Source organism: Lucilia cuprina, chromosome 4, assembly GCF_022045245.1.
Source record: "Lucilia cuprina isolate Lc7/37 chromosome 4, ASM2204524v1, whole genome shotgun sequence".
NCBI classification, from domain to species: Eukaryota; Metazoa; Arthropoda; class Insecta; order Diptera; family Calliphoridae; genus Lucilia; species Lucilia cuprina.
The window spans coordinates 82,130,806-82,143,863 of record NC_060952.1 but is presented as its reverse complement, the minus strand read 5'-3'; the positions used below and the strand labels follow the sequence as shown (position 1 = coordinate 82,143,863).

General features: G+C 29.7%; 1 protein-coding gene across 7 annotated transcripts in view; it reads left to right on the top strand.

Moving 5' to 3' along the window:
• The window catches only part of LOC111684778 (transforming acidic coiled-coil-containing protein 1), a 61,350-nt gene that overhangs the window by 33,658 nt on the left and 14,634 nt on the right, over positions 1 to 13,058 (top strand). Inside the window, exon 1 of one of the 7 annotated variants that reach the window (XM_046950010.1) lies at positions 9,307 to 9,475. The exons of the other annotated variants lie outside the window; for them this stretch is intronic. The gene's annotated coding sequence lies outside the window, so the exon portion shown is untranslated. Of the gene's footprint in view, positions 1 to 9,306; positions 9,476 to 13,058 lie in introns of those variants that run through there. 7 annotated transcript variants of the gene reach the window in all.

The window sequence follows — 13,058 nt, the reverse complement described above, 5'->3', positions numbered from 1 at the left end:
AGTTTGTAGTCTAGACTATAGTATAGTCTATAGTATAGTCTATAGTGTAGTCTATAGTCTAGTATATAGTCTAGTCTATAGTCTAGTCTATAGTCTAGTCTATAGTCTAGTCTATAGTATACTCTAAGTATACTCAATAGTCTACTCTATAGTATAGTCTAGTCTATAGTCTAGTCTAAAGTCTAATCTAAAGTCTAGTCTATAGTCTAGTCTATAGTGTAGTCTATATTCTATTCTATAGTCTAGTCTATAGTCTAGTCTATAGTCTAGTCTATAGTCTAGTCTATAGTCTAGTCTATAGTCTAGTCTATAGTCTAGTCTATAGTCTAGTCTATAGTCTAGTCTATAGTTAAGTTTATAGTCTAGTCTATAGTCTAGTCTAAAGTCAAGTCTATAGTGTAGTCTATAGACTAGTTGATAGTCTAGTTTAAAGTCTAGTCTATAGTCTAGTCTTAAGTGTAGCCTATATTCTAGTCCTTAGTTTAGTCTATAGTCTAGTCTTAAGTCTAGTCTATAGTCTAGTTTAAAGTCTAGTTTAAAGTCTAGCTTATAGTCTAGTCTATAGTCTAGTTTAAAGTCTAGTTTATAGTCTAGTCTTAAGTCTAGTCTAAAGTCCAGTCTAGTACGGTCTATAGTCTAGTCTTTAGTCTAGTCTTTAGTCTAGTTTATAGTCTAGTTTATAGTCTAGTCTGGGGTTGATTTTGCTTCCTTTTTTATTTTAAGAAAAATTTTGTGCTATAAAATAAAAATTTTACATTTAAGGGTTAAATACACTTTCCAATGTGTAAAAAAAACTTAAGTGTAGTCCATACCTAACAACGCCGACAATTTATGAGCCATAAATGAATTATACATATATGTAGGTGTATTTGTAATGCACATATGATATAATGTATATATGAATGTTCTTCTATGTCAATGTTATTATTCATCATCATCAAAGAGATTGACGTGAAATGAAGGAAAGGCATGTCTTAAATTTTGTTTTTGTTTATCAATTAATTTCAAATTTTGAAGTCATCATATTAAAAATAGAAAAGAAAAACTACACGACATGCAACAATAACAACACTCATGAAATAGCAAAGAAAACAGAATGCAGGATTAAATATTCAACAACCACTTTTGAATCTACTATATTTATAGATGGGATGAGCGATTCAAATACTACACACTATAATGTGACGTCATTATTGTGCGGGTGCAAAAATTACGATAAAATAATGTGAAGGCATTTGAATTCTACAGAACTCAGAATTCTCTTTCCTAAATATTACTATGTAATGCTTGTTGGTATTAGAAAGATCTTCGATTTGTATTTAGGAAATAAAGAAGATAATTGTCCTTAATATTTTAAAAAAATCTCAAAAATTTCCAAACTCTAATATGTTTGAATATTCGGAGCATCCCTATCGATACAATGTATGTATGTATATTAAGTGGGTGCCAACAACCAAAGAGAGAACCAAAAAATTGATTTTGAGAACATCATGCAGTTGTTGCAATTGTTGACGTTTGATGAAATAAACAAATGATTGTTATTGTTACGCGACTCTACTGTTCTTTGCCCTTTTAATGCTGTGTTCAACCTAAAAGACTAATGACCTTTTAAACTCTTTCTATAGTATACCGAAATAAAAATTAAACCCTTCCGCTCTATTTTTTATTTATTTTTTTTTTTTTTTCATTTTCCCAGATTATACAATCAAACCATCTAAAGACTGTTTAAATCCTTTGCATGTTTTTTTTTTATTTTTTTATAACTAGACTATGTATTATTTTCAGTTCTTTTGTTCGTATTTAATATTGTATATACATAGTTGTAGTTTATTTTATCGGAAATGCAGTTAAGGAATGCATGCTGACTGTATAAGTATGTGGCTTTAGTTCTACTACTGTATGAGGGAAATGTGTTTGAACTGAAACAGTTGAGGGTAAAATAAGAGCAGTAAGAAAATAAGAAGACACTTTCCTATAAGAAAACGTTCTTAACAAGCTATGTTTCTATATGAAAACTGTCTTCAGAACAGACACTTTTCTATATGAAAACTGTCTTCAGAACACTTTTCTATATGAAAACTGTCTTCAAAACAGACACTTTTCTATATGAAAACTGTCTTTAGAAGACACTTAACAAGACATGTTTCTATATGAAAACTGTCTTTAGAAAACACTTTTTTACATAAAAACTGTCTTCAGAAGACACTTTTCTACATAAAAACTGTCTTCAGAAGATACTTTTCTATATGAAAACGGTCTTTAGAAGACACTTTTTTATATGAAAACTGTCTTCAGAACAGACACTTTTCTATATGAAAACTGTCTTTAGAAAACACTTTTCTAAATGGAAACTGTCTTCAGAAGACACTTTTCTATATGAAAACTGTCTTCAGAAGACACTGTTCTATATGAAAACTGTCTTCAGAAGACACTTTTCTATATGAAAACTGTCTTCAGAAGACACTTTTCTATATGAAAACTGTCTTCAGAAGACACTTTTCTATATGAAAACTGTCTTCAGAAGACACTTTTCTATATGAAAACTGTCTTCAGAAGACACTTTTCTATATGAAAACTGTCTTCAGAAGACACTTTTCTATATGAAAACTGTCTTCAGAAGACACTTTTCTATATAAAAACTGTCTTCAGAATACACTTTTCTATATGAAAACTGTCTTAAGCGACTTTTGACAAAACTGTAAGAAAAATGGTTTGCAAATTATGATTTTTTCAAAAAATTTCTTTTCCATATTTTGCCTTTAACTGTATTTTTTAAAATTGTTTGCATTTTGTTTTGACACTGTTAATATGAAGGAAAAGAAGTAACGTGTTCTTTATATTACGTGACGTTATATCATTTCTCATAAAAATGTAAATGTAAAGTTAAGTGTAGAATCTAAATGCAACTCGTACACACATAACTGCACAAACATACTTATACACACACATACGGTTCATTCCACAATTCAAGTTCAAAAGTCGTTGATATTTATAGTTCATTTTGTACGCCACCAACGAAGGCGAAAATTTATTCAAAATAAAAAAAGAAAGCAAATATAATTATTGTTTGCATTTTCTAGCTTTTTTGCACAACCTGCCAGGAGGAGGGTATGTTTATTGCTCCTGCTCAAGGTCTAGGAATTTAATGTAAATGATAGTAACAAGTATTAGTATTTAATATCAGAAAAAATAAAACAATAGGGGAATGTTTACCAGAGTATTAAACTGGATTAGTAACCACAAAAGCTGTTGTTTTTAAGATAAATACCTTTTTTTGTTGCATGTTTTGAAATTGAAGAAACAGCCAGGAACAAATTGTTAGAACAGGAAATGTTTATAATGATAACACTTCTGAAAAACAAAATGGTCGAACTGTCTTCAGAAGACACTTTTCTATATGAAAACTGTCTTTTCTATATGAAAACTGTCTTCAGAAGACACTTTTCTATATGAAAACTGTCTTCAGAAGAAACTTTTCTATATGAAAACTGTCTTCAGAAGAAACTTTTCTATATGAAAACTCTCTTCAGAAGATACTTTTCTATATGAAAACTCTCTTCAGAAGACACTTTACTATATGAAAACTGTCTGCAGAAGACACTTTTCTATATGAAAACTGTCTTTAGAAGACACTTTTCTGTATGAAAACTTTCTGCAGAAGACACTTTTCTATATGAAAACTGTCTGCAGGAGACACTTTTCTATATGAAAACTTATTTAGAAGACATTTTTCTATATGAAAACTTATTTAGAAGACACTTTTCTATATGAAAACTGTCTTCAAAAGACACTTTTCTATATGAAAACTGTCTTCAGAAGACACTTTTCTATATGAAAACTGTCTTCAGAAGAAACTTTTCTATATGAAAACTCTCTTCAGAAGATACTTTTCTATATGAAAACTCTCTTCAGAAGACACTTTACTATATGAAAACTGTCTTCAGAAGACACTTTTCTATATGAAAACTGTCTTTAGAAGACACTTTTCTATATGAAAACTGTCTGCAGAAGACACTTTTCTATATGAAAACTGTCTGCAGAAGACACTTTTCTATATGAAAACTTATTTAGAACACACTTTTCTATATGAAAACTGTCTTCAGAAGACACTTTTCTATATGAAAACTGTCTTCAGAAGACACTTTTCTATATGAAAACTGTCTTTAGAAGACACTTTTCTATATGAAAACTGTCTTCAGAAGACACTTTTCTATATGAAAACTGTCTTCAGAAGACTTTTTTCTATATGAAAACTGTCTTCAGAAGACACTTTTCTATATGAAAACTGTCTTCAGAAGAAACTTTTCTATATGAAAACTGTCTTCAGAAGACACTTTTCTATATGAAAACTGTCTTCAGAAGACACTTTTCTATATGAAAACTGTCTTCAGAAGACACTTTTTTATATGAAAACTGTCTTCAGAAGACTCTTTTCTGTATTAAAAATAAATATATGATTGAAACCAAACCGCGAACTCTGTACTTGAGACATGTCGCATACCATCTCCTTATCACACTTTAACTCTGTCTAGAAATTCAGGAGGACGTCAGAATATTCTTCCTGGTATAAAAACTTGTTAAATTTAAAAGTCAATTAACAACAAAAACAACAAATTAAGCACTAAAAATATTGTCTGAAACTAAAAGCAAAACAAAAAGTTTGTGAAATAATGTAGAATGTCTGTACGAAAAAAGTGGGTGTTTATCGGAAACAAAAAATGTTATGCGAAACATGGGTTGATTTTTTTAAGAATATCTAACAAAATGAGATTTCCAGACAAAAACAACAATTGCAATTAAAAATAATACTCTTTTTAAATTTTATGTGCGCGATTTTAAAACAAAACAAAAGTTGCAGAAAAGAGTACTAAAATATATTACAATCCGATTAGAGATAGTTGGGTTATTGTTGTTGGTCGGCAGCACAGACACAGAAGCGATAACTCTGACTGATATTGTTTAACTTATAATTATGCTTTTGTTTTTAGAGATTTTTCTTTGTGTGCTCTTTCTCTTGTTTCGATGTTGTGTGTGTATGTGTTTGAAATAATCGAATCAAAGAATCATAAAAGTATGGTTTTGGTATCGATAATGTGTGTACAAACGCGGTAGTGTACTATATATTTTGGATTGAGGTTTTTTGTTTTATTAAAAAAAACATTAAATGAATTTGTTTTCCACAAACACTGCATTTGTAGTAACAACAAAACAAGCATAATTCTTAACCCAGCAAACATTTTTTTAGTGGTTTCAAAAAAAGGTAGTTTTGGTTAATAATCATCCCTATCGCCAATAGAAGTGAAAATTTTGTTCTCTTTAAATTTTTATTTCCCTCGAAGGGAAAATTTCCATAGTGAACTTGTTGTGAACAATTCATTTACAATAGTTGATTTTGTACGAAACAGCTGTTCAATATTAACAAAATTTCATCAACAAATTTGACAACATGTGTATTTTTTTCACGACAAAAAAGTTATTGAACGAAAAAAATGAAAAGGGAACATATTTCACGTGAAATGATGATTGGTGATAGTGGTGAATATACATCGAAAAGTTTAGAAACATTGATGTATTTGTTTAAAAAAGGCTCCTAAACGTTATGTACAGGAAAATAGCTTTGCAAGAGGTTGAGGTCAAAGGTCAGAGTTTTTTGACTCATATTTCTGTTAAAACCATTGATGTATTTGTTTAAAAAAGGCTCCTGAACGTTATGTACAGCAAAAAATCGCTTTGCAAGAGGTTGAGGTCTAAGGTCACAGAGCTATTTGACGCATATTTATGTTAAAACCATTGATGTATTTGTTTAAAATAGGCTGCTGAACGTTATATACAGCAAAAAATTGCTTTGCAAGAGGATGAGGTCAAAGGTTACAGAGCTTTTTGACGCTGTTAAACCATAGATAAAATATTGGTGATTTCTTTTCTATGGAATTGTCTATTAACTATCCTATGCGCTAACATTGGACTAGCCTATGGGCTAACCGATGAACTATTCTATATACCTATGGACTTGTCTAAGGACTAGCATATGTACTACACTATGAACTAACCGATGAACTATTCTATATACCTATGGACTTGTCTAAGGACTAGCATATGTACTACACTATGAACGACTACCCTATGAACGACTACCCTATGAACGACTACCCTATGAACTACTACCTAGTTCATTACGCAGATTTTGAACTAGTCTATTATCCACTAGCCTATGGACGAGACTGCGGACTATGGATTAGTTTGTAAACTGGCGTATGGACTAGACTATGAACTAGCCTATGGACTAGTTTATGAACTGGCCTATGGACTAGTTTATAAACTAGCCTATGGACTAGTCTATGAACTAACCAATGGATTAGTCTATGAACTAACCTATTAACTAGTATATGAACTAGTCTATGATCTAGCCTATGGACTAGTCTATGAACTAGCCTATGGACTAGTTTATGAACTAGCCTATGAACTATCCTATGGACAAGTATGTCAACTAGCTATACTACTTGCCTATCGGCTATGTTATTAACTACTCTATTTACTAGTCTATTGAGAAGCCTATGTACCAGCTAATGGAATAAACTATAGCTTAGTCTAAGGACAGGTCCATAGCGTTATTCTTAAACTAACCTATGGTCGTTTGGAAGTATGTACTGATTTTCAGTTCGGGAAATAACTTCCAAAATATTTACATGCCAATGATATGCTAAAACTTTGTGTCTCCAAATAGTTAACAACTCCACCAATTGGGTTTACTGGGTTTTAAATCTGTGTGTAATACGAATTTATGTTGTTATTGTTTTTGCTTTAGTATTGGTGACCGCATTGCAGTATAGATATATTGGTTATTAAAGTTAAGGTACCTTACTCTCGTTATATGGGTTAGAGAATACATTTTCATTATGTTTTTGTTGTTGTCGGGTGCGGGGTACTATGCAAATGTCTGGCCTATAGGCGGGTGTTGTTTTTATTAGACTGCCGTTGGGTTGTTGATTTTTATTATACAAATAAACGTTTATCATGATTAAATACAACAACAAAAAAGTTTCCTTTTTTAACTACAATTTAATTGAAGAATGTTAATTGAGTTTTGTTAAAAGTCTATTGACATTTGGTGTAAAATTTTCCACTACAATTGTGATAAATATAAATTACAAACAAGCTCTTTTAAAGGGTTATACATTTAATTTACATAATTAAATATAAAGAAATGTGACAGCTTTTTATGAATGTGATTTAGGAGTTAAGATAAAAACTCCACATACATGCTTTATTATAAGCATAAATATCATTAAGTATTCATAACTGATGTAGGGTATAACATGGTCGGTCAGGACGGACTGAACTTTCATTCTAGTTTTTATAATGAAGAATCTATGTCGAGTTTTACTTTAGTTTCGATATACATATGTAAGCATTAGGTTGAAGAAAACCACATTTTACGAAAGAGGGCTTTATAAGGGTCCTAGGGGCAAATATTGTAAGATCCCCATTAATTTAACACAAACACTTTGCTTTATTACTTGAGCTATCTAATCTCTTGACATAGTGGTATCGGTGGGGAATAACAGGTATCGTGAGTCAAGCTTAATCAAACCCCGAAAAGAAAAAGGTAATCACTAGGGTTTTATAGTTGAAACAAAAAGTCGACTTTTCGACTTTTTGCATTTAGTTGAAAATCGACTTTTTGACTTTTAATATTTTTTAAAAGGTAGATTTTTTGACTTTTTTACATTTTCCCACTTTTCAACTTTTGACTTTTTGACTATTTTCGACTTTTGACTTTTATCGAATATTTTTTTACTTTTTTCGAGTTTTTTTTTCGACTAATTTAGAGTTTTTTACTTTTTTCTACTTTTTTTAAAATTTTCGAATATTTTTTACTTTTATTCTACTATTTTCGACTTTTTCCCACTTTTTTAACTTTTTTCGACTTTATTAGACCTATCGACTTTCAGACTTTTATTTTTAAAGTCGACATTTCGACTTTTTTCACAGACGATAGTCGACTTTGTCTTTTTTCGACAAAATGTCGATTTATAGAACTCTAGTTATCACTCATCAGCATATGGTGGAAAATCGCAAATGATTCTATGAGGAATGCTTATTTCCGTAGAATATTCTCAGCATCCAAAAATTCACCCAGTACATTACTTAACCTCTTCAATCTTCGGCAACAGTTTCAGTTTCACCAAAGATCACACTCAAGTCCGCTAACTGACCACCAGTAGTCACAAATTATCTATCGCTCTGATTCGACCACATATTAAATCATTGTGTACCCGGCAGAGTAGAGGTATAGGTAGCACCACTTTAACCCGAGATTACAATATACCAAGATAGGATTAGTAATCATTGAAGCATGCCTTACTTATTTACTTACTTACTTACTTACTTACTTACTTACTTACTTACTTACTTACTTACTTACTTACTTACTTACTTACTTACTTACCTACTTACTTACTTACTTACCTACTTACTTTCTTACTTACTTACTTTTTACTTAATTATTTCACTTATTGAGAAATTTTCGGTTTAAAATAAACTTATCTACCTTTTTTATGCAACACTGTCATTGTGATGATTACCTTTTTCCTACAACTCTGCAATTTGACAACAATTTTATGTTTTCGTATTTCACATTCTCCAAAATAGAGAAAAACTCTACACTAACAATAGCGTAATGCGTAGAACTCCCCTAACCCCACCACTAAAGAGTAAAATATTTATTCTCTGTAACTCTCATTCATACTCGTGAGTAAATTCATTCGTTTCTTATTAGACTCTTTTAATTTCCTTCCTCATTGCATTCACCATCGTCATATTTATACATAAAGTGAGCATTGTTGCATGGGTGTGTTAGTGTTGACAAAAACAAAAAAAAATCCAATAAGACGACCTTAGCCACGGCCTCCAATCTCCCCATAAACAACCACATGATGATGATGGCCAAATGGTTTTCTGTGATGAAAATGCTGATTTTTCATTAAACTCGAATATGGTAGCAATGTTTGTTTAGTTTATTGTTAACACTTTTAGTTAAATGTGTTGTTTTTTTGTTTCGTTAGAGTGGAGAGTGCAGTGATTGTTTGGTGATTATGCGCACTCTCTGGACTCATTTTACTCTCTTTTTTTTAGTTTGTTTTTTCCACGTTATCGAACATTATCTCTGAGTCATTTTATATGTTTCTTTTTGTTTTTGTATCAATTAAACATTTGTTGTGACTAGAGCTGTCAAGTTCTCAGTCTTATGGACTCCACTTTTATCATATGGAGTCTAATAGTTGGAGAATTGTTTTTGAATATTTCTTTAGTTAGTTTCAATTTATTGTGGTCATCGTAACGTTCGATACTTTCTTGTCGCCGTAGTTAACGCTGACGTCGTCGCGTCGTGTATAATATTTTTTTCTTTATTAAAGAAATAAAAAAAAATAGAAATTTTCTTGAAAGAGTGAAAAAATTTAAAATAAAATAAAATGTAATTATTAATAAGAAAAATTCAAATAATAAATATGCTTTTTAAGGTGTTTAAAAATGTTTTTACAATATAAGTGATGCAAATATTTCAATAATTTAGTGCAGGTGTTTTTTTTAGGCTGAAAAAATTGTATATTTTTCTTGATATATTTCCTTTTTTTTCTTCTTATATTGACGACAACAAAACTCGTCATACATTATATTTTTAAAACGTCGACGTCGTGACACTTTAATCTTAACATACACACTCACTCTCACGCACACATACAGATTATATGTAGCTCCCCTCGACTCCACACCTTCTCGCCTTGGCTCCACTTCACTCTTTTTGGATTTTAGTTATTTTTCTTTGTAGTTCAACTACTAATTTCGTACTACTAGTCAGGGCTGGTGAAGTGAATTTTTGGAAATGGTTTTAAACTAAATTGCTTTTCGGTTTATTGACTAGCCTATCAATTAGTTCATTTGCAGTAGTTCTATTGACTGACTATTGTATTGACTAGTCTATTGACTCTTCTATTTACTAGTCTATGAACTAAATAATGGACTAGTCTATAAAGTAGAGTATTGACTAGTTAATTGATTAGTCTATTAACTATTCCTTTAAATAACATGTGGACTAGTCGTATGACAAGCCTATTGACTATGATCTATGTATGTAAGTACATGGACTAGACTATGGTCAAGCTTATGGTCTAGTCTACTGACTAGGTTAATGATTAGTTTAACTAATAGTATGTTGACTAATCTATGATTTAGTATATTGACTTTTCACTAGTCTTTTGAAAAGTGTATTGACTAGCCTATTGACTACTATAATTATTAATCTATTTACTAGTCAATGGACTATGGTCTAAGTAGTGTATGATGTAGTCTATGGCCTATACTATAGTCAAGTTTAATTAATAGTTTATTAACTTATATATGGTTTAGTATATTGACTAGTCTAGGGTCTGGTATATTGACAAGACTATGGTCTAGTGATTAACTTGACTATGATAAAGTTTATAGTCTAGTCTACTGACTAGGTTATTGACTAGTCTAATTAATAGTCTGTTAACTAATCTATGATCTAGTCAATTGACTAGTATAATTAATATTCTGTTAACTAGTATAATTATTAGTCTGTTGACTAGTCTAAGTAGTGTATCTACTGACTAGTCTGTAGACTGGACTATAACTTTATATAGGTTTTTTAACAAGGCTATTGACTGATATATTAAATAGTCTATGAACTAGTGTGGTCTAGTATATTTTCTAGTCAATAGACGAGACTATGGTCTAGTTTGATATCTAGAATATTGACTATTTTTTGTACTACACCATTTTAAGTTTAAATTGAGAAAATACAAATTCATATTGAGAATTTCAATTTAAAATTTAGACAATTCAAGACTTTAACTATTCTATCGACTAGCTTATGAACAAGACGATGGACGAGTATATAGTCTGGTCTATAAATCAGTCTATAATTCATCAAATAAGTATCTATCAGTTCATAGTTAACTTTGGAGTCAAAATATTTGGTAATTTAAATCCATAGATACTGATTTGAAATACATGTCAATTTATCCGTATGGTAAAGTTACCAACTAGTCATTTTAGACTGTAGATATCTATTTATTGAAATTTCCATTTTTAGTCTGTGATCTAGTATATGGACTTTTCTTGTGACCAGTTATTGTCTAGAGACTAGTATATGGAACAGTCAATTTTTAAACCAGTCTATCAACTAGTCTTTAAACAAATCTATGGGCTAGACTAGACTATACTAGTCTATGGATTTGCATATTTACAATTCATATGTCAAAAATTATTAAAATACATATTTCTATGCAATTTTCCATCCCTGCTACTACTCTTTACGTTACATTTCCTTTCATTTTTTGTTTCTTTTTTCGTATTTGTTGTCGTTTTAGTTCTTGTGAGTAAGTGAGAGTGTGTGTGCTTTAGTTCCACACACAAAAATATAAAGTTTATTTTCTTTATTAAAGTTATAATAATTGGAAATAATAACAGAAATACAAAATAAACTAAAAGTGGGCGTTTATCTTAAAGTTTTTTTCTTTCCTCTTTTATTACAAAAGTGAAATTTTATTGTATGTGCGTTAATTAATGTTAAACAAATAAATTTAACAAGTTTAATTAAAGAAAAAATTCCTTTGACAAATCTTTGTGAGGCTCTTCTTGATTGAGTGTGTGAATCTGGTTTTAATGTTTTCTTTTTTTGCTGTTGCTCTCTTATTCTTTTGTAATACTCACATACATATCTCTTTCTACTTAAACTCTCTTAGTTGTTACTTTTGTTTTGCTTGCGTAGATTTTTTTTTGCTTGTTACAATAATGTAATTGGTAAAAAAGGAACAATAAAAAAAATAACTAGAATTGTTGAAGAAAAAAATAAATAACCTGAAGACAAAGTTTTCTAATCGAAAATTCTTATACCTACATCCCTTTTTTTTCCTAAAGAAATTTTCTTTTTGTGTTTTAAATCAATATCTTTGCAAAAACAAAAGCCGAAAATATACATAATCCATGTGTTATTGCTGTAAATCTGACATGTGTCATCTGTTTTAATACAATATCGATAAGTAAAGTAATCGGTTTGTTATTGAAAAAAAAGGAAAATATTTAAAGATATTCTTAGAATTTTCATTATTCTTATTAATATGTGTTTATGTTATAGTTTAATTTGCAATGTTGTTTTAATGCAATGAAAAATAAAGTGAACACCACAAACGTTTTATTTATAATCCATATTTGTGTTAAAAACCAGAAAAGTTGGATTTATCATCTTTGATATTAATGAAATACACATTAAACTTAAATTACCACCGGTCAATGAACCAGAAGTTTTGAGTCTTAGTTGTGTTTTTGAAATAAAACTTCTTAAAATTATAATAACGAATGTGATTCCTGTATTGAAGAAATTGTTAAATTCTAAATCTAAATTTCCGGCAAATGGTCTAAAACTCGATACGCATTATTGATTTAATTAATCATTATTAATTATTAAGAAATAACAAATAATAAATAAATTAATAAATATGCTAATATAGGTACATAGATATAAATAAATTAGTAAAAATTTATCACATAAAAATCTTAATAAATTAAATACGTTCGCTCATCTTTACTAGATTTTTTAAAATTATGTTAATTGCGTTGACATTTTTCCCTAACCCTCGTATTATACATACGCACATGCTCAATTGTCCAATTAAATTAAAAACACATAAACAATTTTTGTAATTAATTCATACCCCACCATATATAGGCCTCTTAAAAATTGCCTTAAAAGGCGGGTTTCCTTTTAATTGCAAAAATTTAAAGAATAACGAAATTGTCATCAACAAAAAGAACCCTAAATACAGTGGAGGTCAGAAAATTAGTTTACATTAACTACACAGTTTCTATTAATGTTCAACTAGCCATAAATAATCATTCGATTAATCAATAGATTAATGAAAATAGATAAAAGACTTGTATACCTGCAGATTTGATATATATATATATATATATATATAGATAGATAGATAGATAGATAGATAGATAGATAGATAGATAGATAGATAGATAGATAG